Here is a 19,664-nt window from a genome sequence, read left to right as displayed (position 1 = left end):
ACAGAGCAGTCTCCTTGGAAAAATAATGCAAAATCAGTTGTCAAGCTGCTGCCATTTATCATGGGTGACCACGAAAAAGAGTGGTCTGGAAACAGGACAGAAAGCTTATGGTCAGCCTGGCTGTACATCTTTTCTCTGTGGGCACAGTGGAAGGCGCCTTATGCTATTTTCTGTTCTACTGGAGCAGTACAGAAAAACAAGTGGCAGAAGGGGCCCTCCATGACCTCTGCACCTTCATAGAAATTCTTATGCACATAGGTGATCCGACCGCAGCCAGTTAAATTGAGTTTGGGGCAAGATTATGATAGCACTGTGCCATTAGCAGTCGAGGCCCAAAGCTTGGTCTGGATTCTATTTAATTTTATTAAGTACCTTCAAAAATGCTGATATTAATTCTGTTCTGCTTTTTCACTATCATGTGAGTGGAAGAACATTCACCGTCTGATGTAGAGAAATATTTTTTTTCCACCAGATTGGATTTTTTCCCCCACTCCCAAAGGCAGCTTTCATGGTAACTTTCAGCAGAGGATCTGCCTGGATAAGGAAGAAGAGCAGGGTCAGGAAAAGTGATGGGGAAGTGATAGGAGTCAGTGGGGTTGCAGGGAGGGACATGTTACAAAACTGAGACTAGACGCAGATGTAGGGGAAGTACGAGGAGGCTGGGAGGTTTCCAGGAGGGAAAAAAAAGTTGTGATGAGAAGCTGCTTGCACAGCCCACCCTTGCTGACATAGCCTGAATAACAACAGCTGTTAAGACAGAAACATGAGTGTGAGAGCGTGTGTAAATCAACACTCCAAACTGCCTAAGAGCACATTTGGTCCCAAACTGATCCCGTTAAAGAGGAAAACACTCATCAGTCAGATTAAACAGTAACCATAGAATTAAAAAGAGACTTTGGAAGCAAAGATGAAGTCAAGTTGAGAAAAAGTGTAAAAGAAGCATGAAATTTTGTAACAGCACGGAGACACCTTGGAGTGAAAACAGCAGCAAAACTGCTTTGACACTGCTGGAAGTCTCCCCGCTGGCACCACAACTTCTGTCAAGGCCATGCAGAGCAACCTCCTCGTCAGGTGCCTTGAGAATCCTGCATCCAGGTGGTGGACTGTCCCTATGGGTTGTGATGAATGGATCTGCACCTCAGGTGTGCGCAGGTGACCTCAGTAAGGACTTTCTCACTGGTGTGTGGATTAGCAGCCTGTAAAAAGTGGCATGAGTATACATAAACCTAGAGCACCCTCATCTCTAACAGGAGGCATGTGCAAGTAGGGGAAACCACACCCACAGGAGGGATGTATGTGCTGGTAACCAGCTTTTCCTGAAGGAAGGGGTTGTGTCAATATGTGTGTGCACACTTGTATGTGACTATAACTTTTGGGCACTAGCTCTGGAAGGGTGTTTAGAAATGTGCAGGTGTATACTAACATTTTGTAAATGTCTAGAATTGTGTTGTTGACCTTGATCGTGAATGTATAGTTCCCTGATCTGTCATTAATAAATCGATAAATTACTTTGATCATAATTTGATTTAAACTATGTGAACTGAGAAGTTTTCCCCTGAGACAGAGCTTAGGACTGGCAGCTGTTGTGAGGAAGATAGAAGATGAATTAGGTAAGGAACACGGAATAGAGAACAAGGACAGGTTTTGCAAGAAAACTGGGAGTGGAATCAGAAGAGACGAGACAGACTGGAGGCAGGAGGTGGCTAAAAGGGGGTTTTGGGGTGATGTGAAAGATGGTGCCAACTTTCGTCCTTAGAGTCTGAAATAAAATCTAGGATTCCCAAAACTCATAGCTGCTGTCTAAGAAAACATGTATCTCACCCCATTTTAGTGTTGGTCCAGGAGAAAAACAACCTGCTGCTGCTGTCATTTACTTAATTAACCCAAGGAGAAGAGAAATGTGGGGTGGCTCTTAAGGTCCCGATTCTGTTAGTGAACCAAGTAGGTGTCAACACCATGCCATTGATTTGCTTTTGCTTCTATTACATCGACACACCATTTCCTCTTTTAGAAGAATATGATCATGGCTGTGAAGTTAAGTTGCCAAAAATTAGAAATGGACAGAATCAAGGTTACCAGTATGACCTTAATTTGGCCACCTTTTTCATATGAATTGTAGTCTTTAATTACAGGATCACACACTCAGTTCTCTCAAGAGTACTCCTACCTAACTCAGTGCATCAAAAGGACTTAATTAGCAGCTGTTCAATATTTTTTTTTAGACTCATTGTTCAATATGTTGCCCTGGGCCTTATTTAAAAAACACTGTTCAAGCCCTGCTCTGAAAACAAAATTATTAATTTCCTCCTGGGCTTTTCTATGGTGCTCATCACCCCAGAATCTGAGTGCTTTGCAGACAATTCATTCATCATTGTAAAACCCATGTGAAACTTGAGGGCATTATCTCCATTTAAGAGATAGGGAGCTGAGACACAGACTAAAATAAAATACGTTGAGTGTCCAACGTGAAATACTTCAGACTGTCAAAATTATATTTTAGCATTACACAGTAACTTATATATTGAAAGGTTAGCTCCCATGGACTTTGCTAGCAACTGAAACCATTCAGCATTTTGCAAAGCAGACCTAGAGGTACAGACCAGGCACCCAAAGATGAAGAACATCTCCAAGTTTCAAATCATTGCATACAGAGTTTTCAGAAAGGACAGGTATAGAACTAATTTTCCCAGGAAAACTAAGTCACGTCTTCTGTTCCTGCAGTTCCCTGCCTCAGTCACTATCTGCCTGTCAGCATCTGAAATGAACAAGGAAAAGGGATTTATAAAAAAAATCCCATTCCTCCATTTCATTATCAAGGAATCTGTGTGTTAGCTGAGGCCAAAGTCTGAAGAGGAAATAGTAAGTGATCTGTGGTTAACAATTTTATTATAATATTCAGAGACAGGATGTCAGGGATGCATGGGAGCAGGAGGGTACAATGTCAATGGAGGTGTTCTGCCATTTCCAAATTTTAGTCCTTTTAATTGTATTTCCTTACATAAATTAATGTGCAAATGAGTATATGGCCACTTATGTATGCAATATAAAGTAGGAGCGTTTTGATTTACCAGCACTGATGAATATGAAATGTAACTAGGAAAAAGACACTACCAACTGCTTACTCTTTGGAGATAGAGAAAAGCTTTTGAGAATTTTGTATTTGATAAGCAGTAATATGCAAAGCTAAAGATCCATTTTCTATTACTTTCAGGAACAATTAATCTTGAGCAGCCGGACAGCCAGCTCTTCTGGATTACAGAACTGTCAGAAAAATATAAAAGCTCCACAAATTTCTTGCTAGGGCTCTCTGTGCTATTCCAGCTGTGTACTCACTAAGATCCTCAGCAAACTTTCTAGCCTGACATTTGATTAAATTAGTCCCCACATCTATGCCAGGAAAAAATACACTTCGTGTTTCCAGCTAAATAGCGTAAACCTGCTCAGTTTTACTATATCTGCTCAGTAACTGTAAAAAGAAATAACTAAGGAAAGAAGGTACCCCACTGTTCTAATATAGTATATTATATAGGTCTAATATAGGCCTCCTACGATAATTAAAATTGTTGTTTGCAGTATCTGCCTTTTCCCATTGTGGCTAGTATGTTGACAGCCCTCAGTTTATTCGACCTTTGACATAGGCATTGGCTTCTCCAAAATCTGTAGAGCTAGAGAGCTAATGTGGTTTTTTTGACCCAATGGTCTAACTCAGCTAATTAATTTGTCAGCAATGAATTTAATATCAGTTTGTTGAAACAACCCTGAAAGTGAATGGAGACTTCTATGAAGGGACTCAGTTCTCAAGTGTTTAAGCAAATTTGCAGATTTGAGGGAGCAAGAATAACTGAATATGCAATCTCTATCTGTCTTCTCTAGCACATATACACATTTCCTTGCACACTGTTTATGAGGGTCTTTCAAAATGAGGCTCTAGTGACAGCACAGCCTTGTCCTCTCCAGGAAGGAAAAAAAGCAATCTCCTTACTACCCTCAGTATTTCCTCAGAGAGTAAAACTGGCCCTGAGTAGAAAATACCTTGCATCCCTATAGCAGGGGTGCCAAAGCAAACAATGGGAAGGCGATTGCTCCTTCTAAGTACAGAATTTGCATGGACCTGGCAGTGTCTACACATATTGAACAACATCAGCTTGAATAACACTGGAATGGCTGAAGTGTTCATTCTCAAGTAAAAGAATGGAACACACACTGAGGCTCCAGAATAAATAATTTAATTTTCAAAGCTACCGACTACATGTTGCACCTAAGCGAAGTCAACAGTTGAACTCTGGAAAAGCTCTATTATAGGCACTGCAGACAGCCCCTGTAGCATTTCAACATTTAATTGCTTCATATAACGCCAAGCCTAACTCGGATTTCAGAACTTTGAGCTTTTCTGATGTAAGTTACCTCCAGTGAATTGAAACAGTTACAGGAGAGATTCAGCAAAAATTTAAGTGAAGGCTTTCCAAATTATTGTCCTTGCTTTGGATTTTCATCAAAATTGAAGCCTTTGCACAAAAGTTCAGAATGTTCTTTTGCTTACTTCCTGAGAATGAATAATTCATTTAAAAATCACTTTATGGGTATATAAAATTAGAATTATTAATAAAACAACATTATTTTGTTAGGTTTTTTCCTTATTTAGAATTCTTACATTCTTTTTGTTGAGTTGTTATTCCTTTGTCTTTCCTCCTTGCTGTCACAACAATGCAGGTGATGTAATTGTCTTGGGCATTCAGTGTAACTGCTTAAAATATCTACTAGCAAGAATTAATTTTTAGAAGAAGTGTGATGTCTTTTTGTCATTTATTCAATTAATTATTCACTACCGTTACTAAATAAAAAGCGCCTGTGGTGCATTTGGTTGTCTTTCATTCCATTTTGATTCAATGCTGAGGTGTCTCAGTTGATTAAAAGAAGGGCAATCCACTAAGAAATGTATTAATCTGGTTCATAAGAAACTAGAGCATAATTCTGTGCTCTGCCACAAACCTTGTGTGTTCTGGGGATGGTCATTTATCATTTAATCTGATGGTTCCAAGATGAGAATTAAAACACTTTCTGCCTGTCCTCCATTTCTCTGTTTCCTGCTGGAAATGCAGACTCTGCCTATCATGCATGGACATACAAGGCATGGCATTACAGTGCTCTGATCTCCCTGTAATAACAGGAAAAGGGTCCTGCCTTCACACAATGCCGTGCACACTTCTGGCACTATATAAAAATGTTAGCAATGCTGCTGGAATTTTGCCCTGCCACCTCCCTGCACGCGGAGTCACCACGTGCAGTGTTTATGATTTTGGTTAACGGCTGGTGTTGTGACTCATGAATATGTCAATTAGGCTTAACGGTTTGCGCAGGAGTGTTTGCAAGGGTATGAAGTTTATGAATGGTAGGGACCACTGTTTGCCAAGAGCAAAAAAACTGCAAAAACTTTTTTTCTGAGAAGCTATTAAGTTGGGTCTACTAACGTAAACACATTTCAAGATTTTCAGAACTTTTTAGCATCTCCCATTTCTGTTGAAGGCAAGAGAGCTGTGGCTGCTGAGCCCCCAAAAATACATACTGTTTTATTGAGCTTTGCTTATAGCTTATCCATTTTCACATGTGTTGGTAAACCTTTTGGCAGCAGGGGAACAAGGAAGGTTTTCTAGCCTTATGCGATGGCCATATCATTGTATTTGATCAGATATCTAAGAAATGAATTCAGTAGCAAATGTTCACAACTACTTAGACTTCCCACACAGCTTGACTCTCTCTTAAATTACCTTTGCAAGGGGACCAGATACATTTGCAAAAAGCCTGAATATACTTTTTGCAAAGTATATTTTAAAAAATGTGTAAGTTACCAAGGAGCCTAAATGTATTTTTGGCTAGTGATATGGGGAGTTAAAGTTAGGTCTCAGTCTCTCAGAAGGACCTAGGAGTCACAATCACTTAAGCATAATTTAAAATTTACCCTTCTTTTTATTACAAATGGTTGCTGCTTCCAGAGTGATTAGTCTCATCTTTAGCCAGAAATACCAAGCGCTCCAGCTAACTGAAAGTGAGCCAGCAGTTGCTATTAGGCTCTTTCTACTGATCAGCAAAACATATGACTGAGCCTTAAAAATATTGCTGGAGATACTGTTCCAGAATTCTTTTATATCTGGATTCCAAATATTTATCCAAGGACTCCAACATGTACCTAAAAACTAAGACCAGAGTGATAATAGTAGGTACGGGGTCGATCACTGAATCATAGATCTTCCACACATGGGGAAAAAAAAAGGAAAAAAAAAAAAGACATCAAACTGTAGAGTTGTTTCTTGAACTTATATGTCCAGAAATTTCTGAAACTGATTCTAGCAGTAACACTTGATGTGGTGGGTTAGCCTGGGCCAACAGCCAAATGCTAACCCACCCATTTGCTCACTCCCTTCTCTGGTGGGATGGGGAGAATATAGAAAGAAGGTGAGAAGACTTTTGGATCAAGATAATGACTGTTTCATAGGGAAAGCAAAAGCTGCATGCGCAAACAAAGTAAAAAGAGGAATTCATGCAATACTTCTCATTGGCAGGAAGATGTTTAACCACTTCCTGGAAAGCAGGGAGTCAGCACACCTAACAGGTGCTTGGGAAGAAGAACACCATAACCATAAATGTCCCCCTTTCCTCATCCTTTCCTTGAGCTTTTATTGTTGAGCATGACATCGTATGTTATGGAATATCCCTTTGGTCAATTTGGGTCAGCTGTCCTAGCTATGTCCCCTCCTAACCCCTTGTCTACCCCCAGCCTACTCACTGGATGTGGACAGGGAGAGAAGGGCAGAGTGGGAAACAGAGAGACAGCCTTGACACTGTGCAAACACTATTCAGTAGTAGCCGAAGCTTTGGTGTGTTACCAGCACTGCTTTGGCCAAAAATCCAAAGCACAGCACCTTACGGGCTGCAATGAAGAAAGTTAACTCCATCCCAGCCAGACCCAGTACACGTGGAAAAGGTCTATTAAACAACGTTGCTTCTAACTAGATGAGACATTATTTACATTGAAGCCTGAATCATATCGAAAGAGTTGTTTGCTACTCCCTTTTAGTTTCAAGACATTTATAAATGTCAAATGTTGTTTGTAGAGACTAACCCTGTGGTGTACTGAAATGCTTCCATTAGATAAAACTGAGATCTGAAAGTCCCATGCAGAAAGGAACTGCCAGTATTGGAAGGAACAAGTGGATCAAATACATAGCTTTGCTACTGTTGTTACTCATTATTATTCCTTATTTTACCTTTTTGCCATAGAAATAAATTCAAACATCAGACAGTCTTTTTTTTTTTTTTTCCTGGCTTAGATGCTACTCATTATGTTTAACACAAAATATCCTGATTTCTGCAAAATATACTGATTTTAGTCAGCTGAAAATAGGAAAATAATGCATTCTTCAGTTGAATGAAGACAATCTTAATTTTCAGGGGGCAGTGGATAAGTCACAACAGAAAGTAGTAAGAGAAGGTGAATCTGTGCACCAGAAGATTGCCTGCATCTCTCTGTTAGTAGGTACGCAAGTAAAAGGGCGATTTTAAATTGCTGCTAGTCTGTATCCTGAAGCCTTGATAATGGGAAGAAGATATGAAGTAAGCTATTCCGATAATGAGAAAATTAAAGCCTTTAAAGAAAATGGGGAGAGGATTTTTTTATTCACATGACAAAGAGACCCTTCTTTAGATCTTCTTTGCAAGTGTAGGGGAAAGCACTAAGCAATCATTTCTCTGACTTTTATCTAGATTATTAGGACAAGGACCGTTTTAATGAGCATGCAGAATTGAGAGTTTTATTTTGGATCGTATTTTGTCAAACTAGACACAGGGCAGAGGGTTCTGTGGCTCAGCCCTGTGTCACTGCAATGAAAATTTCACAAAAAATTAATGTTAATTACGTATTTCAGTTGTGGACATTAAAAGCATTTAAAGAATGCAAAATTCAAGAAAATAGCTGCCAAAATTTTTTAAGTGACTTTTTAACCTTTCCTTCCAAACTAAATGTGATTTGTTCTTCAGCTGATTGCCATGTAGTAAACAACTAAATGGCAACTACCCTGGTTGTGTACTGACATACATTAAAGTTATCCTAGGACATCAGTGCTAAGCTATAGCAGCAATCAGCAACCAACCTAAAAAGACACACAGAAGTTAAGATCCAACAAAACTGAAGGGAAATCCAGAATATGGCATAGATAGGGAAGGACCCTGAACTGGTGGAGGAAGCAGCTATCAAAACCTTAAAAAATATATTCCCTTCTGTAACTAAGAAGGCATTTTGGCTGGTTACTTGTTTGGTGACCCATTGGCAAAAAGGGGAAGCATTCAGTTTCCTGCACCATTCTCCTACCACTTATTTTAATGAGGTGCTGACCTCAGTCAATAAACTCATGGTTGTATTTCGTATTCAGGACAGATTCCATGTTTAGGAATGATCCCTCATGGGATTTCCATGATCTTGAAAGTGTTGCACCGGCGTAGCTAAGAGCTAACTTTAACCAACAGCAGAACCAACTGACCTGGGCTGTCTCTTACTCTACTTTCAAATATACAAAGCTAGGAAGAAATGATGGGACCATAATCTCTACAGTCCCAGCATTCACCTATAGGTTATCCTCTGCCTTTATCTGTATCACAGTCCATCCCAGCACTATCCCAGGCACTTAAGTATAGCTTGAAAAGACTCAGGCCTAAGACCTAATTAGGAGATATATATTCCCCTCCTGGCAACCACCTGCAGAGCCATTTCAGAAGTCTGGTCTTTCTTGTTCAGCAAACTGCATATTGCAATGCGGAGAAAATTCTGTGGCCACCCAGCCTGAGGCAGGGTCCCATTTAATGGTTATATCTATCACTAAAGGAGAGGTCAGAAGAGGTAATACCCAGCCTGCTATTTCTCTGTTATGTCACTGGTGGGCGAGGGTGCGAGGCCGAGGATGGAAACCGAACTGACAGAGCCCTGGCTCACAGGAGGGAAGGCTACGAATTGAGCTGGAAGGGTAACGGAGCAGCTTCGTACAACTGAAAAGAGCTGGAAAGGCAGTGTTTAAAGTTCAGTATATAACTGGCTTTGAAAAAGAGAGCTTAGTGAGGAATATTACAAGTAGGGCAAGGGATCAGGGACAGTATTATTTTCATGTACGTACACTCCCACAGTTAATAAACTAGCCAGTGAAGAAAGATACTAGAGCACAGTAGAAAAGAAAAGCCATAAAGAGAACATTATTTTTAATATACATATCTGCCAATCAAACACTACATTGGTAGTTTTAAAAGGTGACCTGATTGCTTGGCCATTAGCACAGCAGACTGCGTTGTGAGGAAAATGAATCCAAGTCCAGTTGTCTGAATATAATAGAAACTTGGCAGGGGAGCTCTAATAATGACTATAACTGTGTTAGGAAAAACAAGGGAGATAAAATACAATCTTCCAGTCCGCTTTGGAAGATCGGGCATTTTTATGTGCCTAAAAAAACGAATTCAGGGATCTCGTTCATGAATTAGGACAAAGGTCAATTAGGACAAAAGCCTAAAAAAAAGTATTGATGAGATATTAGTGTCCTCCAATTTTACTATAGCTCAAAGCATCTACCATCAGTAGCTCCCTTTATTTTCCCCACTTTTATTGAACCCTTTGCACTGCTACTCCATGATTGCAAAGCTACTAAGTACACTAGGGTAGAGTTGATAAATGGCTCATTGACACAAGTGATCAAAATTAGGACTAAAATTGCATAGCACACTCTACATGCAAAAGATTTAGGTTTTTCTTTCTGATTTTGACAAAGTTCTACTATAAAGCCTTTCTTTTTATATGGCAGATGATAACATTAACAGCCGATAAGGAACAATGTCCTATATACCAGATTAATGTCTGTATTAATTACATGAGGAGCAAAAATATTAATTTCAAAATACAGACTTTTCAAACTACTTTTCTTTATCTTCAGGAGATCTGTGGGTGAACCATCTTGCTACACTTTGTCTAAATTAGAAGAACCATTTTTAATACAATTATTTTTCCTAAGTTCTTCTCATTCATGGTTTTAACTCCTATATTTTGACTAGAAGAAAGATTTCACAATTCACTTCTGATAAGAAAACACCATATGCTAGTGTTACTGAGAAAAGTTACTGAAAACACATTAAAAGTTATCTGCTGCTCAGTTTCATGTAATAAATTCAATTCTACTGTCTGCATTGAATTTATAGGTTAAATAATATTCCCTTCTTAAATTAAAGACCCCTTCATGCCAAAATAAATGTGAACAGTCGAATAAACAAACTTTTGCTGTATTGGTTACATGGGAAATATAATGCTAAAACAATTACATTTAAAACAGGTCTCCTTTTGCTTTCCCACTTAATGACCCTAGAATTTTAACTACTAGAAAATAAATCATGTGGCAACCCGTATCGTTGGGACATTATCACACTATTGCAGCTCTTGGCAGGTATAGAATTATTTTTATAGAGCAGAAGTTACATTCAATTCAGAGACTGGATTTCTGTGGTATAATAGGACAATTACATGAAACTGAACAAACTCTTACTGCTGTCTCCATCTTGATCTCCTGGGCCTTAACCCAAACCAATCTTATATATGAACCTACTGAATTTTTGTGATAAAGTTTTGAGGCAACTCTGAGTGAACTGGAGTGAGAAACAACACAGAACTCCTAGAGACACCCTAGAATGTCAAATATAAATCTTTTAGGCTATTTCAGTTTCCAAGCCCCAGAAGGAAAAAAAAATAATATATATTATCTGTTAAACTGTTAAACCACACAGGCAGCTGGATTTTAACTTCTAGCACAGCTGTGGAGAACAGATTTAAAGAAGTCACAGTGGCAGTTTAACCTTTATGAGCAAAAGGCTGTACTTTCTAGATAAAACAGAGCTGACAGATTTGCTAGCACAGTTATGATTAGCTATGCATCACCTATCATTCAAGCTGACAGAGAGATTTTTATTCAAAGTTAGTGAGTCTTTTTTTGTTATTGGCATCTAGATTCATCCTAGAGGCTATCAGGAGCTCTCCAAATCTGCACCAGCTGATCCACAAAACATCACTCCTGTCTACTTGATAAACACTTCAAGAGTTTAATAAGCAAGATAAGCATTACAGAACGTATAATATTCATAAGTACAAAACAAGACCTCCCTCTGTTTTTATTCTATCAGTGTGGTTTAAAAAGTAGACCACTGAGAAAGCCAAAAACATGTGAAAGAGATGGATAGTTGTACAAGTAATAGTTCCAGGAATCCAATGTCACTGGCGTCACTACAATTCATGCTCTGACTTCAGTGCCAGCTTGAGCTGTTACAGCAAACTAGACACATATCATTCCCTGGTCATCTTCTGATCATAAGAATTGGTCACAACTTATTATTGCCTCCTCAGTCCCATAATCACCATCACTAAGTCATCAAGTGATGGCCACTATCACCATCCCAGTCCCAGTCCCATAATCACTATCACTAAGTCATCAAGTGATGGCCACCATCAAGTCCAAATTATGGTTGGACTTAATGATCTTAAAGGTCTTTTCCAACCTATACGATTCTGTGATTCTGTAAGACTACATGTTTGCGACATGTCATGTTATTCTCCTTTTAACAGATACACATGTATATATGTATGCACCATGGCTGAAAATCAATGATGTGATCTTTTCTGGAGGATGAGTAACAGGAAAAAATGGAAAATGTGATGGCAAACAACCAAAAACATACAGAGAAGCTTGAGAAGAGCAGAAAGAAAATTTTGTCTGCATCAGACTTGGGAAATAGCGACTAAGCAGGGAATCCTCATAATGCCAGATTCTTCCTGGGCTGTGTATGAGGGCAGAGAGGAAAGGACTCTAGGGCAGAGCCCAAACTAGTGACTTCCTTCTCCCTGCAGAATCAGCATCCCTGCAGAAGATGTGAAGTAGGCCCATGAAGGAATTTCATGGTGAGCCTTCAACTGCTGAATGCTGAAGAGCTCAGTTATCTTCCATCTCCTACAACAGCTCCCTCCCTGCTCCTGGGAAGAAAGGGCACGTCTAAGGCTGTAATTTGTGTTTGTGACTTGTCTCTCACTTGCAAAAGCAGAGAAAGTTCTGTGACTTCTCTGGAATAAGGTAGAAAGAAAAAATCACACAGGGTTAATACCTGACAGTTTAAGTATAGAAAGGTTGTGCCTGCTCTCTCTCTGTGCGCACAGAAGAGGAGATACAGTGCAACAGGGAAGAAATGGCAGTGTTACATTCACTCGATCTTACTGGGGACACAACTGGCAGGCACCATAAAAGGGAAATGCTGCAAGATACAGCATAACTTTTAATTGTGACTCAGAGCTTCTGGCATGAGGCCTGCCTGCTCTCTTTCTCCCCCTCCCCACCCCACATAATGAGAAAAATATTATCAGTCTATTAGCTAATAGCTCTAATTATTACTCACAAGCTCTTTTTCATTGCACTCCACTGTTTTCATGGGAACAGTACACAGATTCTTCTCCCTCAGCATCAGTACCTTCCAGGGCAGAAATATGAACAGTGTTTAGAATATACTCAGAAAATTGCAGACATTAAAATCAGAGAAGATTCATTGTTCATGAAGCCCATTTCTCTGCTAAGGGAGGCTTAGTCCCAAAAGCACACTTTCTAGTGTTTCATACAGAATAATGTTAAAAATACCAGTGGTGAATCATCCTCCAGATTCTCTCAGGAGACAATTCCTCAGCAGAACTCACTTTTGTGTCTTTTGCTGTGGTTTGCTTTTTTGATAGCCTAATTTTTTAATTTCTTTATTTTATTCTTAGCTATATCTTCCCTTACAGCATTAAATACTTCTCTCTTTGCATACAGCTAGCAACCTTCGCACTCCTCTCACCCATCAAATCTTACACACTCTGCATAAGACTCATACTGCTGCCCCCTCTTCACACTCCCATATGGCGAAGGCCTTACTGTGGGGCCATTTGCAATGCAGCATCAGGACCATGTATGAATCTCTGCACAGATGCATCTGACACATGGCATCCCAGAGCAGGAGGGAGGCAGAAGCACAGAGCTGCAGCTAGCTGCATGCCATTCAGCTGCAAAGGCTGCCCAGCTGCCCTGCAGCTGCCTCAGTCCTGCTAGCAGGCACATTCCCCTGCCCCTCCTGGAAATGATGGCTCATCCTTCTCACATAAGCAAATGTGACATCTTTTGGACCCGATATACATTCTCTGTCATATGAACCACACAGCACTACCTCAGACACTGAACCTGAGCAAATTCAAGAGGTTTATCTGAACACCATTCCTTGCTTTGCTTAGTCATCACATACCTAATTTAGTACCTTTCATCCACCTCCTAAATCCTCATTGTCCTCTAGTAATTAATTTGTTGTTCTTCGCTAAATTCTCTCTAATTGATCAATATCTTTCTAGTTAACATACTGCTGAATGCTGCCCAGTATTTCAGAAGCAGTCACGAGAAAAGCACTGTTATTGTTTATTGGACTCTTTCTTACTTGTGCTTGTCTATTTTTATCAGCTACTACTCTCATTAAAAACCTCAGAACTCAGGAGAGCTATCTCTTGGCATTATAGCCTTCCACCGGGGAATCATCAAAACCAGCAACATTTCACCTGAGAACACTGAATTATGCCCAGATCCAAATTTTTAACAAAAAGGTGCCTTATATTACAGACAGGATGAGCAAATAACAGGTGAAACTTCATGATGAATGCTAAAACCTGCTTATATTGCTAGTTATTTTAAGTGTGATGACTTTAAAACCTCTGTAGGACTTGGCAAAAAGCCAACTCAGAGAGGGCATTCTCACTTTATTGGCAGGACACAAGAGCATAAAGTGTCCTCTGATCACTCAGTGCCTTTTGCTCCTTTAGCTTCCATTTTACTTTTCTCCCACCTCTTCCTCCAAACACACTTTATGGTGCTTCCACTATTTAGGATTTCACAAAGAAGAAATCCAAGAATGCTGAAACACAGAAGTACTAATTAAAAGACACTGTTTTTTCCCCTTGTGCCAGTTATCTATGTGCTTATAAAAGGTCACGTAGCTTTGTCACAGCTTTGCTCATTTTGCTATGTTAAAACCCACACAATTATACATGCATACACATATATATATTTATCCATCCATGTATACATGTACATATACATGCATGTATGTGTGTGTGTCTGCATGTGTGTATATTTACATTTGTATATTTACATTTACAGGAATATGTATATTTACATTTACAGGAATATGCTACCAAGGTGTGTGTTACTTCTGCTATTTTTCTGTGCAAATTATTGGAAGTTATAATTTTAACATTTGTCTTAAAGATTCTGGTGCTGTGACTGTGATCTTTCTTGAGAAGCTCATTTTTCATTTACAAAGATAAAGAAAAGTAGATTTTTAACCCTTGTGGTGAAAACCTTGAAGACATGAAGTAACCCTGAAGACATTAAGTAAATGAACATCAAAGATGAAAAAAATAACAAACATGAAAGGAATGTACCATTCTTAAAAATCTCAGAGTTTTAAAATCCCTTTTTTTTATTACTGACTTCTAATTTTTATTAATGCTTGTTTTTCCCTGCATTCTTGTCAGTATTCGTGATGTCCTCCTGAAGCAGAAAGCTATTTTCACATGGGAAACTTTCTTTGCCTACACAACATGCAAAAACAACTGTTGTCATCAAATACAATGTAATCCACCTGCTCTTTCTCCTAATAGGTATGGGTTTAAATGTCTTCTGTGAGGATATACATGACCCAGTGTAAAGAAGTATAAATTTATCTTTGTGAATTTTACATCTATGTGAGATGCCACAAAGATAACTATTTTTGCTTTCTTGGGTTAATTAGCACCAAAGTTGCCAGTAATTTGGATTTTTGCTATTTGATGAATAACACATCTTAAAGTCTATCTGGAAAGGTACCCAGCAAGTTCTGGGGAAGTTTTTAACGATTATGAATCAATTTCCTGTGAACCAGGAATTTCACGAGCTGGTTAAGTTTAAGTAAATGAAATCATCAGCTAAATCCTACTTTCTAACCAATCAGAGTTGTCAAAATAGGACCTAGAGATCAGTCAAGTGAATTTAAGACGGCCTAATCAATCTTTACAGGAATTTTTTTTTTCTCAATCTACAAAGTCCTGTCCTCCCACAAACCTCCCCACCTCCAATATTTTTCTAGTTGGTTAGAATATCATACATCTATAGTTTTGTACATAGTAAACTAGAGAGAAAATGTAGAGAAGAAAGGGAACAAACTGTCTGCAATCAAAAAACAGCACTGAAAAATGCAAGTAGGACCACAGGGAGTTTGAACTTGCTGCTTTGGAGGTTTGGAGGATGTGACAGTGAGATAAATCTTTGCATAGTTTCAAGGGAAATATTGCACAGCTGGAGCAAGGCATGCAGATCCTGCTGTTCCGACCTTCCCAGAGAGTCCTGGGCTAAAACCCATCACTGAAGTGCAGATACAGCTTCATGATTCTCCAGAGAGAGCACACGACCGACTAGTCACCTTGCCGTCAAGTGGCATATCTTCCTCTTACTTTTTAGGAGCATTATCGACACCTTATGGTGTCAATGGCTCCTTCACCCAGAATGTGATGCTGTGACAAAATGTTTCATTGTGTTAAGGTTTAGCAAGGTGCTCAATAGTACTCATAAGCCGCCAAGGACTTTTGAAGAAACTGTTATGTGCTGGAAGCAGTAATCTGCATAATAATGATAATAATGTATAAAATCTATAAGATTTTTATTGTTTGGTGCTTTGGAATATTGAAATTTGTGACAGAACATCCATGCCGAAGCACTATGGCTATGGGCATTAAGAACTGTGGATGATTAATAAACAATAGGTAGGTGCTCTGTAAATTTTATGAGAGTCTTTTAAAAATATCAGAAAATAATATGAAATTCTAAAAATCATAACCTTTTCAAGGTGAAAAGAGAATCTGACACAACACATTTCCATATGCTGAACTGAGAGCTGGTCCAGAACAGATTCATTAGAAATTAAATAAAGAATATCTGCACTTATTTACATCATTTTGAGTTCAGCTAAAATCAAGGGCCCAATTTTGCAAACTATTATATTTTTCAAGTCATAGAATCATAGAATCATAGAACCATTTACATTGGAAAAGACCTTTAAGATCATCAAGTCCAACTGCAGACCAAGCACTGCCAAGTCTACCACTAAACCATGTCCCTAAGAGCTATGTCTACATCATTTATTACATCTACATACATCTTTTAAATACCTCCCAGGAACGTGACTCCACCACTTCCCAGGTATCCTGTTCCAGTGCTTGATAACCCTTTTGGTAAATAAATTTTTCTTAATATCCAATCTAAACCTCCCCTAGTGCAACTTGAGGCCATTTCCTCTTGCCCTATGGCTTGTTACTTGGGACAAGAGACCAATCCCCACCTCGCTACAACCTCCTTTCAGGTAGTTGTAGGGAGCGATAAGGTCTCCCCTCAGCCTCCTTTTCTCCAGGCTAAACAACTCCAGTTCCCTCAGCCGCTCCCTCATAAGACTTGTGCTCTGAACCCTTCACCAGCTTCGTTGCCCTTCTCTGGACACGCTCCAGCACCTCCATGTCTCTCGTGTAGTGAGGGGCCCAAAACTCAACACAGTATTTGAGGTGCGGCCTCACCAGTGCCAAGTACAGGGGCATGATCACTTCCCTAGTCCTGCTGGCCACATGATTTCTGATACAAGCCAGGATGCTGTTGGCCTTCTTGGCCACCTGGGCACACTGTCAGCTCACGTTCAGCTGGCTGTCAACCAGCATTCCCAGGTCCTTTTCCGCCAGGCAGCTTTCCAGCCACTCTTCCCCAAGCTTGTAGCATTGCATGGGGTTGTTGTGACCCAAGTGCAGGATCTGGCACTTGGCCTTGTTGAACCTCATACAATTGGCCTTGGCCCATCACTCCAACCTGTCCAGATCCCTCTGTAGAGCCTTCCTTCCCTCAAGCAGATCGACACTCCCACCCAACTTGGTGTCATCTGCAAACTTACTGAGGGTGCACTCGATCCCCTGGTCCAGATCATCAATAAAGATATTAAACAGAACTGGCCCCAGTACTGAGCCCTGGGGAACACCACTTGTCACCGGCCGCCAACTGGATTTAACTTCATTCACCACAACTCTTTGGGCTCAGCCATCCAGCCAGTTTTTTACTCAGCGAAGAGTACACCCATCCAAGTCATGAGCAGCCAGTTTCTCCCAGAGAATGCTGTGGGATACGGTGTCAAAGGCTTTGCTAAAGTCCAGTTAAACAACATCCACAGCCTTTCCCTCATCCATTAAGTGGGTCATCTTGTCATAGAAGGAGATCAGGTTAGTTAAGCAGGACCTGCCTTTCAGCAGTCACAGCAGTAGACAGAATCACACTGATGTAACAAGTTAAGTGAGAGAGCAGAATCAGAACATAAGAGAAAAAGTTACTCTAAAACAATTTAAAATTGAGACAAAATTGAAAGCACTGACTGGACAGACAACTCCAGTATCACAAAGAAGAAGGTTTTTTTAATATGTAAACACTGAAAGCCTCAGAGAAATGCTGACATGAATAACATTGTGACATGTTTTGACAGTCTTTGTAAAAATCAATGCAAAATGCTTGATGTAGGTTTCCTTTCTTTATACCTTTGAGATAACATTAGATTGGGAATAGACTGGTAGGTTGACTGGTGGACCTAGGCAGAAGAAAATATGATTAAGAATACATTAACATTTGTGAAACCAATATATTGAATTACCAGGCACAACAACTTGACACGCTAGACCTCATCAAAAATCAAAACATTAGCAGAAATTAAAGCTTACTAGCTTTGGGGAAATAAACATTTTACCTGATCTACAAATGATCCTAAACAAAATAAAATCATGTTAATTTCTTATTTAGGTCAATAGCTCAATTTTCAATGTACACTGGGGCTCCCAGAAGCAATGTTTTAACCTAAAATTCTGTATCAAAAATGTTCCCTTAAAATCAGGAAATATCAAACACACAGATGTAAATTTTCCTTTCTGTTCTCAGAATCATCATGAACAGAAGAAACATGCTTTGTACTGCAGTTGTGATGTTTCTTTTCAGAAAATAAATAATACCAGCTAAACATTTCAAATCTGTGGCCTTAATTTTCATAATTAGGAAGGTATAGATACCTATGTTTAGGTCTCATCTTTCTTGTAAAGAACACTTTTAAAAGCACAAGTAGTCACTAATCTACCTGGAAACAACTAAAATAATGACTGCATCTTACTTTGTGTTAAGTGTCCACATCTGAATGGTTTAAAACCTCAGTGTAATATGCAAACCCTTCTGAATGCCAGCATTTCACCTTTAGAAGCCAAAGGACACATTGCCCACCTCTGCTTCTGTACAACCTCTCTGCCTGTGGCACACGAAGGACCTGTGTGGGCTACTCTGCCCAGCCATCCAGGGCAGGCCGCACAGCTGTATAGCTGCCAGCCAGGTGGTGGCACATCCAGAAATCACACAGAAATTCATGAGGATACCATCTAGTCAGACTTTGTTTTCCAGGTGACAGGGAGTTGATCCCAGCAACACAGTATGGCCATTTGTGAAGCTGAAGACGTTATGACATTTGAAAAATCCAGCTAGAAGGTTTTCCCGGAAATTTTTTTTTCCTCTCTCTTTCTTCTATTCCCCTCCCCTGAACTGAAGATATTGTATTACTGAGATCAACTCCCAGTCACTTCAAAAGCAAAGGTGCAGCTCCCATTCCTTCTCCTGAGGCCACAATTCTTACTTACTTTGATACTGGAAGTAAAATTTCAGATGCAGATTTTGACCTATGCTGCCTTAAGCAGGGGGAAGTCTGGGCAATTCAGCAGCACCTCTGTTAACAGCCCTGTCTGCGACAGCTCGATGCTAGAGACTGTACTGCACTTCTTTCTTTGTCTGTCATGGACACATTGATTTTCTGAATATGGTAATGTCTATTATTCAATGTTTTCCCAAGCAATGGGATGAGAAAAAGAACACTGCTCTTGTGATTTGAATGGAAAAAGTTATTTCATCAAGAGCTACTCGCTTTAACATTCTACCTTCCTTGTTAAAGAATGAAGTGAGATGCTATCATATGTGACAAAAAAATGAATAAATATAACTTTTCACACACACATGCACACAGACATATGAAGATCCCAAGTTGGAGGAGGGGTAGCAAATTGACATGAAAGATAAATGCTTATTTTAATAATTCAAATGATGCAGCATCAACTGATGCCTTTATACACTGTCACCTCTTCATACCAATCAGCCATATAAACGTAAAAAAAATTAAATAAACAAACAAATAAATAAATAATTTTAGTAAATAATTGTATACATAGATAAATAATTTTAAATTAATTAAAAATATATGTAAAAGTTTTTGACTCTATAGTAGAGACAGTTCTGAGTTGTCTGGTCAAGGTCCTAATTTGGCTCCAAACTTCTCCAAAGTTCAGAACTGGGTTTTTGGAAGCATAAATGTGATGCATTTGCATTTACAACAGTTCTCTGCATTTTACCAATACACTATGAATAGCCATAAATAATTAAAACTAAAGTAGCAAATAAATTAGGGGTGAATTTTGTGATACATTATCCTGACTTTTTAAATTGTAT

Source organism: Ciconia boyciana, chromosome 1 (genome assembly GCF_034638445.1).
Source record: "Ciconia boyciana chromosome 1, ASM3463844v1, whole genome shotgun sequence".
Taxonomy (NCBI): domain Eukaryota; kingdom Metazoa; phylum Chordata; class Aves; order Ciconiiformes; family Ciconiidae; genus Ciconia; species Ciconia boyciana.
This window is presented reverse-complemented; position numbering follows the sequence as displayed.